Source organism: Liolophura sinensis, chromosome 1 (assembly GCF_032854445.1).
Source record: "Liolophura sinensis isolate JHLJ2023 chromosome 1, CUHK_Ljap_v2, whole genome shotgun sequence".
NCBI classification, from domain to species: Eukaryota; Metazoa; Mollusca; class Polyplacophora; order Chitonida; family Chitonidae; genus Liolophura; species Liolophura sinensis.
The window spans coordinates 12,337,088-12,349,727 of NC_088295.1; positions in this window are offsets into that span (position 1 = coordinate 12,337,088).

Sequence of the window (12,640 nt, forward strand, 5' to 3'; positions counted from 1 at the left end):
CAAAATCACAAACTATAAATTTACAATCGCCAACTACCCGTTGTAATATCCACCTCTGTCATATTGCATTAGCCTTACTGGTGGCTCAAAGACTAGCTAATGGCACTGCACCGACTGTTCGTTGGGAGGGGGAGAGGGAGGTGGGAGGGGGTCACCGGGGTTGTCTTACCTCGGCCGTATGGTTTTCCAACCCCCACGCGACCACTCACACAGAAACAGCTTTCTCGTATCAACCGCGCAGAAGAAATTGAATCTGACACAAAGCCATATTAACTTTATATGCTGATAGATTGATTTTTCAAAGCTTTCTGGCGACAAACATAAACCATATCCACCCAGAGATGCAACCCGCTTTCATCAGCCAGTTCTTCAGTAATCAACAAATCCCATTATTTCCTCCATTCCCTCGGCTCGATTTTCTGTTTTTTGACGTTCTGAGATTGACTTAAAGACTTGTGTCGTAACTTCTGCTTCTTTGCTAGTTAACTGCTTGATAATGCCGCCTATAAATTGTCAATATGGCTCAATAAAAAACGGCGCATTGATGACTGATGAAGACAAACGGTATATTAATGACAAAAGCTGACAGTTAACAGGTGTTCTTGGCGGAAGATAGAACTATCAAGCAGGCTGTTTAGAGGCTTGGATCAGTTCTGCAATATCCAAGCTACATGCATTGTTCGCCTTCGTAACCTTTTTCCCCAGCCGATCAATGATTTAACGCACGATTGTGTACTGTGGCATATGCATCCGTTTTATAGTTGATATCAGATAGCTTATTTTGTTTGCTTCAGATTTCAGCATCCGAACTTTTTTTTCTGTCTTTTTTTTCTCTCATGATTAAGCATAGGCACACCGGTATCCACTGCATAATGGCGTTTTAGAGCAAAACTGAACGAGGTCATACTTGTTATGACAGGACGGACTAGGACCTGGAGTGTTTCAAGTTTAAGCTTTTTGTCGACTTTGCCATCATGCGCATCTTGCAGTCCTGGCTTCATATCGGAGAATGGTATATGAATTATCAGTCACAAAGTTACCCTTTGACGCCCGTATCCCAATATTTCATACAAGGTCCACGCAACTCGCATGACTTAAAAAACAACGTCGGATATTAAGGTTTATCCAGTATATTACCGACAAAAATCCTTTAAATGAACCGTATATGAGCCCATGTGCAGATTCAAAGGCATCTTGAAATGATTATGTACCATAGTGTGTTCATAAACGCTTGTTAGCGTGAATGGACAGAAATAAGAATTTTTAACGACAGGTTCGAGACTTGTTCAGAATAGAAGAGAGAAGGCCATTTGGGTCTAAATAGTGCAGTGCTGCGGCATATTTTAGTCATATCGTGACAATATAAATGCTGAAGATGACAAAAATAGGCTATTCTTTCTAAAGTTTTATTCCGATTTATCTGTGACAACATCCAGAGTAAATTTCAACCATCCTGTGGGCCTACACGTGGCTTCCACACTTTGTGTAACCTACACATCTATACATGTGGATGTGTACTTTGGCATAAACATCGGTTACTTCACATCAGGGCATCATTTAAACGTAACAATAACCAAAGACAAATGCTAAAGCAGGGACGGCACACGATTGCTGAAAAATAATCCTTTTTATATCTCTTCATTTTCCACAAATTGTAACCCTTCAAATACAACATATATAAGGCTAACATATTACTGTGTGGTCACACAAATCTGCACAATAGGCCATGTGTAAGCGTCTAATGCCTGTGATGTAGTCTGAAAAAGACGCGATGAATGCCAGCTTGGACGATAAATTGGCGAGATGAATCAAGAACAGGGTTATAAAACAATCGGACAAAGGTCGCTTTTAACTCCCACCCGTCAATTCCCCTGGTTAATTTTCCCTTTAGGGGAGGCCCCCATCTTCTGTCAAATTGAGGGATATTCGAGCTGGCATAAAAGCTGCCTTTGGCCCTCTGCTTTCTATCAGACATGGCGAAGGTTTGTGCGGTTCGCCTCACAAAGTACATCAGAGCGATGGCGGCCCAGTCAGCCGAGCTACCCGCCTTCACGCCCTTTCACACACACTCACTTTTATGAATTTTTCATATTTGTCATATCATTCGAGTGGATGTCTGCGGAAATTTACGGCCATTTTCACGAGAGTATGAAATTATAACGGTAATATTTTACGGCGGCGAAACCGTGTTGGTCAGGTCTTTGCCTCAGATGATGCTGGTCAAACGGTCTTAAAATCGTTTACCCGGTCGCCGTTACCACTACGACGCATAGTTCCCATCACAATGCTGTTAAAGGACCAGAAGCACACACCTTGTAAAATGTATGAATATCCGTTTATATATTATGAGACATAAGCAAAATAACGGCGATCATTCGTCATTGCTAAAGTCTACTGTTGACATGTGATTGCACTGTAATTAAATGAAACAAGTTGATTATGAATGGGAGACAAAAAAAATTGTATGTATCTAGATATTATAGTCGGTCCCGTCCTTATATAAGTCCAGATGAACATATTTGTATTCTTCACAAAGTTGTACCACGGCGTAAGTGTGATTGATGGAACAGCGAAGTCAGTCTTTCGGGATAGGCTGAACACACAATATCTGATATATGCGGCTGTTCCCATCCGTTATACATCTCTCTAAAATCACCTTGTGGGTCAGTCAACGATGAGCCTGTATTCAGATGACACATATGGTACTTGGTAACTTACAGTCCTTCCGACAGAACACGACACTCCTTCCCCCACGGGCCAAATCTCTGGAATAAGGAATTGCTGAACATGTAAAGCCCATAGAGTGGTATAGGGTGGGCAGATCGGCTGCAAACGTTCATCACAATGAGTCACCTGCATGGGCGGTTTCACCGGATTGCCTTTGATCTAAGGTGATCAGCGACAACACCGTCCTTAATCCACCCAATATGACGGCCAGGCCGCCATAGTGATTAGGCCAGGTATCCTGATGTACAACAAGGGCTGTAGGTTGTATACAATACCTGGTCATAGCCGTTCTGAAATAGCTAATCATCCGTACGACCAGTCACCGTACAATTAACGTATTATTTACGCACAATTAGGCTCATGTCGCCGAAAGGAGTTTGAGAGAGATACACCAGCAGGACCTCTGAGTTCTGTGGTCGAGAGGGATCCGACCGAGGGAGAGAGGCATTCTGGGAGAAGATGAGGGATCGACCCAGTGACCGGAGAGAAAGAGCTGTGGTCAGTGAGAGCCGTTATTTACCACCACTGTCTTGTGTCGTTTTAATTAAACATAATTACGCATAGATCACCTTTGAGATAATGTTGTATTGTCTAATATCACATTCAGAAAGTGACCAGGAACACAGACAGAACGTAAGAGACAAATAATACTTCAAAGTGATTGGATGAGCTTTTGTGTTGGTTAACAGAATGAGTGTTACTTATGTCGAGATCGGCAAGGAAGAGTATCGAGTGAGGGCAGGAGTTTGAGATCACGGTCCCCTAGATCACGGCTCAGGATCAAGCCCCCTTGTGAGACGGTATAACCCGGGCGATCACATAAACCTGTTAGTGTGTGGTATGCGAGGAGCGGGAGAGAGATGAAGCGTCGACTTGATTGACAGGTGGTCTTGTAGGCTGGCGGGTTGATTGGCAGCCTCACAGCTCAGTACCTGTAACCGATCCCTGTGGTGTTGTCTGTCTATAAGCCCGTGTCGGAGCGTACCTGGCTGTTTCTTTTCACCTGTGCTTTCTTAAATTACATATCTAACTCGACTACATTATTTATCACCCAGGTACGAGAGGCTCTAGAATTTCAAGCCTTTTCAAACGTCGATGAGCCTTGTACAAAACTGTATACTGTGTCGCAACATGTGGCGAAGGATGTGTTCTTGCATGGGGCTTTAGTTCAGCTTTATCTCCGTGACATGTTCATAAAGGGAAGCCGATGCGCTTTGTTCCCCTCTGCTTCTCTTTGATTCCCTTCATGCATACCACATTAGCTAGCGGCAAACGGCTCCAAAATGGTTTGAATTATTTATAAAACGTTGATTTATAGCAGGGAGATAGGACCGGGGCTTTGTGAGATAGACGATTTATCTATATGCCTGCATTAGCTGACGGCTGGGGGCAAAAAGTGTTGGGGGCTGTCAGAGGGCTATAACTCATTCCCTCGCCCATTAAATACCCTGCTAGTTTTTTCTGGGCAGGGACGAGGGGACTAACCAGGCAGCAGGCAACCAGGGGTCAACCATGTCCGTTTGGACCGCCTTTGCTGTTCATGCTCTTCATGCATCGTCACCACCCCCAGAACACCCGTCTAAACGTCCACACCCATCGGCGTGTAAGTACGTTAATAGGGCAGGTATGGGTTTCACTGTGGCATTACCCATAGATTATCTTACATCAGCTGAACACGACTAGTTCACATTAAAGCGGACTTATTAACTGATAAAATTCCTGGATCACATTAAATAAAGCGATGACGGATTGGGTTTAATGCGCTCTCTTAGACTGCCTCTTCATGCGGGACAATCATTGATCACGAACACCATCGAACGCCAGGAGGCCACACATTAATCATATCTCCTCTCAAAACCCCTGCTTCAGAACAAAGTTCTCTCCACAAAAAGATATTAGACTATTATGATAAATTACAGTTAAAATATTCCTTTAAGAGAGTAAATGAGATGTGTCTATTTAAAAACATGAAAGAGAAAATTACAAGATGGTGATCATTATACAGTCTGTACGATCATGCCAGATGCCCACCCAAACTGGTTACACCTCTCTCTGGGATGGGAAGGAGCGGAGGGACGGGGGGGGGGGGGGAGTGTAGTCGTCAATCAAAAACTGACTGTTTGAAATTGCATTCCATGACATGTAATCAAAAACAAAAGTATGAAGCAATCAATTGTATCACAATGACGCTATAATTACAGTCATATTTCATTTGAACGATTTCATGACCCTGTATAGCTGTAAGATATCTATGTCTATGATATATCTATGGGCTGTGCTTGAACTCACAGCGACCACATTGATGAGAGGGTTCATGTTTAAGGCCGTATACGCCGTTCAAGTTTAAGGGTGCAGGTGAACCATCCTCACTGAAAACACAAGAACATTCATTTATACACCAGCGGAATGAGGGAGAACTGGATTCGAACACGCAGCGTCAAGGATCAACGGCCTGTAAGGCGGTCCAGCGAGATAGTAATTTAGCCGTTTTAAACATGTTGAGCTCTCCCTGCATACAGGCCTATATCGTCTCGATTTGTCATGCAGTATACTGGTATATCACACGAAGCTGACATGTTATATACTGATATATCGTCACACGAAGCTACCATGCTGTATACTGGTATATCGTCACATAAAGCTATCGTGCTGTGTACTGGCATATCGTCTCATGAAGGTGTCATCCTGCTTACCGGTATATCGTGACATTAAGCTGTCATGCTGTAAGCTGGTATATCGTCACCTGAAGCTACCATGCCGTATTCTGGTATATCGTCTCATGAAGCTACCATACTGTATACTGGTATATCTTGTCACAAGGTGCCATGCCCCATACTGGTATATCTTCACATGAAGATATACCAGTTGTATACCGTTATATCGTCCCATGCTGCCATGCTGTATACTGGTATATCGTCCCATGCTGTATACTGGTATATTTTCACATGAAGCTACAATACTGTATGCTGGTATATGGTCTCGTGAAGGTATCATACTCTATACGGGTATATCCTCACATGAAGTTACCATGTTGTATACTGGTATATCCTCACATGTAGATGACGTGTTGTATGCTGGTATATCGTCTCATGAAGCTACCATGCTACATGGACATCGCATCGTGAAACTGTCACGTTTGTAAAGGATATTGACACATGCCATGCTTGTTTGATTTTGTAAAATGCATACGTATGGTGCAAAATCGCTATAAAACATCTGTAGCTATGTACAAGAAAATGTTCCCTTATTTTGATACAAAGCCATGTCATTCAATAATTCCATGACAGAGCTTGAATCCAGGCAGAATATTTCAGTGCCGGTATTTAATTCGCATTGAAGTTCATTGAAACTAGTCATGTTCATGTGTTTTGATATTCACAATGCTAGTCATCATGAATGTTGTGTGTAGTTACATATATAATTACACTACTACAGTATCATACGGCTGTATTCATTAATAGGATGGATTTATAATTATATCCATTGCTTTATTTCTGGTTGACACTTCATCCGTTTTCTGATTATCCTCGCTTGGTTTTGTATTGTTACATATATTTTTCATCATTTGACTTGTTTTCATTATTTTCATCATTTGAAGTACGAAATCTATACATACACGCGGATGAAGCTATAACATAACACGACACAGACATCTGTTTGCCTACCCTTAAGTCTAGACCTTATATGTCGTATTTCAGTGACATTTAAATGTGCTATATGTAGTGTATAGCCGGGAATGGATATATATATGTTATGATGGAATATGTAAACTGCTCTTATTAGCGTGGATTTATGCAATAATTCATAGCTTGCGAATTGTGTGTCTTGAGGGAGTATTTTTATATGAAAGCCTGCATACATATAAGCCTGCTAAACACACGCAATATCACACCACGACCTAAAATCCATCTACATCTACATTATAACTAACTCATAATCAATGTCATTTGAAGTGAAATTGATATCGTCATTTTTGTCTTTGTGAATTTCCATCCATTACTATACAATTAGCGAAAACATAATTTTGTCTGCAAAATGTTTAATACCAGTTACAGAACGCAGCCTCCATTTTAACATCATGTCTGCGCTACCAATTTCTCTGATATATATATTTTTTTCGATTTTTCTTTATGTAGATTTAATTACAAAACAATTATACAATTCGATAATTAAAACCTTGTATGCTCATTCTATAATGCGACTCTCATATATATACAGTAGTTATATATTTGCTCTTTTGCCAGTCTTCATACATGCTGGCAAGTTTTCATGTGTCCAAATATTGGTCTACTACTTCCTTTAAGACGCCAGTGTAATTAAAAGAACCCTGTGTTAACAATGTGAACGTTGTATCTGAAAAAAAAAAATGCCCGTTCATTTAAAATTACACAGGTATGTTCATCATACACAAATTAACCAACTGTCGTCGTTGTGTCTATTCTCTGGAACAAGAGTCAGATTTGCTACCCTGTCACGGTAATGTCCCATTACGAGTGCTGAGATACAAAAAAGAAGGTGAAGTTATTGACTTTTGTTGTTCCATTCCAGCAGACGATGGATAACAGGGTGTTTATATATACTGATGTTACATGTTCAATGACATATAAGAGTTCCTGAATGTTTTTACAATCAACTGTCCATTACGATATTTTAATTATACAGCGGGCTGTATATCTGCTGTACGGAGCTTCCTGTGTACATGCTCCGGTAAAGAGAAAATGTCGATTCTGAATATGGAGTATATGTGTGTTTTAATTTGTCCCGTTACCTGTAGATTCTACACCGTTTCTTAATCCTTTTCATCAGTTGTTGTTTTTGTTTCTCACCAGAAGCTTACTATATATTAATGATTAGTTGACAGCTTTAATTTACGCCCAGTTAACACTTTCTACACACTTTAAGTTTTATACTATACATGAGGTTACCTTCTTCATTAAGCATGTTACCTTTTCCACCAGACAACCACTTGCTTTCTATAACTACTATGGCGCTTAACAAGCGTAGAATAGACCTACTACAGTTAGTTAGGTTTTCTACATTATAAATGTTGTACTTTCTTTACGACTGCAAATTGTCCACTCTACAGGCATATCCTTCTAATATAGCCTTGTTTAACCGTCTGTAGAGGTGTCAGGGCACGTTGGGGGTGGGGGGAGTACCGGAAACAGGCGGTGACACAGGGCGGAACCTGTGGGCATCTCCAGCACCGTCCTAATCACACCATATCATTCTGGAACTGGGATCTAATTCTGGCCAAATTCGGAGAGAATCTTTCAACCTGTCCACTTGGACGTGTTGAATCCTGTAGTTGTAAATGGAGCTGTGAGAGAAATAACAAGTTTGTCTTGTTCAGGGAGTTAGCCCGAGGCGATTGATGGTAACAGAGAATAGGCCGAGCTATCGACAAGTCATCGGCAGACCATGCGGGGAGGGCCGGGCAAAGGGCACCTATACAACCCCTTTCCCTAATCACCGTGGGTAGTGACGGTTGCCTTGTGCGGGTGACAGTCTTACTGCCCATGTACACAGATACTGAAGCGATGTGCCCCGCGGACCCTTACCCCCAACACCGAGCTATAACCCGACCTGTCCAACGCTAGGCTGACGAGACGGAAATTGTCACCGTGTAATGCCACAAAAGGACCAGGTAGAGGGCAACAAAAGACCTCTGTTACAACAACAACTTAATGTGAAAACATGCGAGATCTGCGGACCTCTTCATCAGCTCGTGCATTGGACATCTGATACAATACAACATCAGTGGGCCTGAGTGGGCGGTATTTAATAAACACTGGCGATGTTAAAAACTGATACAAAATAATGAACTGTGTACACAAGTGTGAAAAATTCAGAAATAACCGAAACAATACGAGCTGCTCAGTACATTAAAGACGAAGGTGATAAAACTTCATACCTGATACAATATGAACTATATGAGCATTAAAGATAATTAAAAGTGGAAGATTTCACACAGGACTTGCATGCATAAGTGGTGCACGCTTACGACTTCAAATAGGAGAAAACTTCAGAATGAACAAAAACACACTATAAATGTTCATTTTTAGTGATTTTCGGTGCCTCAAAAAAGTTTAGAAAAAATAACCCGGGCGTTTGCAATGACGAGGTTAAACCGTGGAGAAGAGATTTTTTACATAAATATATGTGCACATAAGCTGTATGTATATGCCAGGAAGAAATGATTCAGTAGGACGTACTAGGTACGAATTAATGACAAACAGGAGGGAGCTGATACATGAGAGGCGTGTGTATTTACTTGTGTATTTACTAGATGGCTGCTTAACGCTACATCGGAATTTAATCCTACATGAGAAAATGGACACATCTTGTGAAATGTGTACTGGATCCATTACGTATAAATCGCGCGTGAGAAATCATTTGCACTATATAACGTCATATAAGCGATGTGGCAAGGATGGAAATTAATCCAGCTGATAAGATCACGAGATCGAATCCAGCATCCACCACTTCATAATGCGTGTGTCTTTAAGTCATACTTCGTTCAGACTTTCTCTGCATGTAGTGAAGTCTAAGATCCTGGAAGCCTATACACATATGTATGTGTGTGTGTGTGTGTGTGTGTGTGTGTGTGTGTGTAAGTACATGTATATAGATTGTTTCTCCATCTCCATTATATACAGAAGTCAATAATCATGGATGGTTCTTGCATACATATATGTGACTGTAGTCTTCGGTTATGGAAGGATGAATCAAGAGGCTGATTAAGTTCATCGTATGTACTATGCTGTGGTTTATATTGGGCCTACACGTATATACTACGGTATAATACTACATGTATTCCTTGTATTTTAACTTAAAGGAAGGCGCAGCATACTATAATTATAGAACCCAATGTTGATAGCGGAATTACCTCTATTAATACCAGTTATACATATACATACAGAATATCAACATATACATAAGCTACAAAAGTATATAGGTGTATAGTATCTTCACGCCGATCTCTCGGCTTCTACAGATTTTCCATTAATTTATTTATTTATTAATGTGAACATTTTGTCTTGTGGCAAATTCAAGTCGTGGTTCAAACAGAATTATAAAAAGAACACGATATCCTTGAATTCTATGCGGTTAATATTTCATCCACGTGTAAATAAATCAAGCAAACTTCATCAAAGAAATGATGCCATAAATGCTATACACACAAGTTTTAAGTACCAGTAATAGTTTTATAGTTTTAAAATTATTTCACAGGCAACTGAGCGAAACTATTCCATTCAAAACGCGTAGAATTTTATTGCAAAGGATTCACATTTTCTATACACCAGCAGGATTTATCCCGAAAATTTTTTTTTGAATTCATGCAATACATAAATGTCACCAGGAACCAATCATCAATTTGTACTATATTCATGTTTTTCATTCACTCTTCTTCTAATAAAATTTAATGGTTGTCTCGGTATTTATTTTATTTGATTTATTCGATTTGTGTTTTACGCCGGCGGCCAATATTATGGTGGGTGGAAACCGGGCAGAGCCCGGGGAAACCCACGACCATCCCCAGGTTGCTGGCAGGCCTTCCCACGTTGTCTTGGTATAAGGATATAGCCTACATGTATAATGTATTATTTGTATAATGTGATATGCGATGGATTTATTTTTATACTGCATTGGTTTTCAGTGAAGTAGACCGATTATGTGACTATATATAGTAATAAACCAGTCTTTGCAATACATATCCACCATCAAACCAAAAAAAAAGAAATACATACATAGGAAGGAAAAAAATTTTTCTAAGTTTCTAAGCATGGGGTATGTTGGTTATATAGCCTGCTTCACTTATAGTGCATGGATTGGGAAATTATTATTTATAGCTCGATATTAATACATTTAGGTCCTATCGAATTAATAGGTCTACTACAACAATCAACATCCGCATACGAATCCTTACTACAGAAAAACATCTGATATATGTTAGTTCCGGAGAACTAACAATCATGTATGCAAACTTAATTCTATGATATTAATAAATTATTTCACAAAAACGATCGCATAAATAAAAAACAGATGAAGTGACATGAGAAAAGATCAAGAAAAAAAATCCAAAACAATGAATTCAATAAAATATACAATAATTACCGATCTCATTTACAAGTTGAACAATTCAAAATTTGGTTTGAATTTATGTAGGTCCATATTATGAATATGCGATTGTTTCAGCCGGATTTTTGCGCCAAAAATAATGAATGTGACATGTACACTTCCCCTCAAATAACATATACGGAGACGATAACCTACAAAGATTGGCAATGGGTTAATATCCTGGTTTTCAAAATATTTTTTGCATTCATTTTAAAACAGCCCAGTGTGATTAGCAACTAATTTTTTGTACATTAATGACATCTAAATATCTTTCAGGAAAGGCGGATATTAGTGCCATGTTAATATTTATAGTCATGAGTCAGGTATTCGGGAAACGGAAAAAACGATGAAGATTTTTTTTCCATTTTTTTCATTATCCTTGTGTACTTGTCCTAAAACAAAATATAACCTTACTGTCAAAATATTTCCAAGAAGACAGAAAGCGTTTTAAGAGATGATAATGGCAATGAATGCATACCGTACATTTCATGCAAACATGCAAAATAGTGACATACTGGTATACTGGATATTGGACATTATCCCACCAAGGATTACACATATAACATGCATATAAGAGATTCACTGGTGAGGATTTATTTTTAAAAATTAATATATTACACAGACTGAGGTTTACATTTCACGAATGTGAAGGCAGCCAGGTAAGGGAGTTAAGCACCTGGACAGCACTGTTAGAACATCACATCCATGCGCAATGATGTTTGTAAGCTCTGCGCTAAAATATCAGGTAACACCGAGTATTTCCTCTTCAAGCCCGTGCTGTACAGCCATGCACCGGTGTAATGTTGTTTGTATAACAATGGACCTTAGTGAAGACTAACTCTACAGCGTTGAGGATCAAGGTCTTTAGACTGAAGTAGATCAAGGGTGAAATTTGTGTCCGCCGAATTAACTTGTACTGTGGAATGCTTTAAGCGCATTCAAATTTTTTGTAAGATACGCTTATTTTTACTGAGTCATTAAACTGGAAAAGGCAGATACTATAAGTCAAAGAGCTTAAATGCCAATCCATAAATGTTGCCTTGTTGATACAGCAAAAAAGCATGGCACAGTGTCGGGATATTTAGGCTTGGGAGGGTGTTGTAACTGGAGATTCCGCTTCCTCACTTCACTTGTCTCACCAAGAACGGCACATAGCTCGAAGACGTCTGTCTTAAAACCATCGTCTTGTGACCAGACTTTGACAGATGGATACAGGTTAGGAGATCAGAAATAGAGCTTAAGACATGTGTTTACTTCAAAGCTGTCAGCTCTTACCATTTACAGGCTATGTATCAGCGCCTTATCCCGTGACCGCGCGTTGAGTGACAGTGATGGGGTCGGTCATTCTCCTTGCCTAGGTAACATCCGGATACTTGGAGAGTGGTCTGTTGTAGAATAGGTTTCATTATACAACGATCAAAAGGAACTTGAAATAGAGGACAAACGTCTAATTCACAATGTGTTGTAAGGGTAAAGGTTAAACCATTGAGTACAAAGCTCTGTCTGTTAGACTGTGCAATGAAACTTCATTCCAGGCATATTTTCAAGCATTTCTCTTTGTCACTCGGTTTAGTCGTTTATCAGGAATTGCTGTTATATTTCCTTGTGAATAAATAGTGATAATGGAACCATGCCATGAGTAAACAAAAGGGAGAGTTTTCGTGTATAAGAAAGTATCTGTTTATATCAAATTGCGTGGAATTCCCAAGAAAGGTTATGTATATGAAATTACTTCCTTTTAAATACAAGTTAATGTTAAATCATAAATATTAATATATTATACAGTACCTGT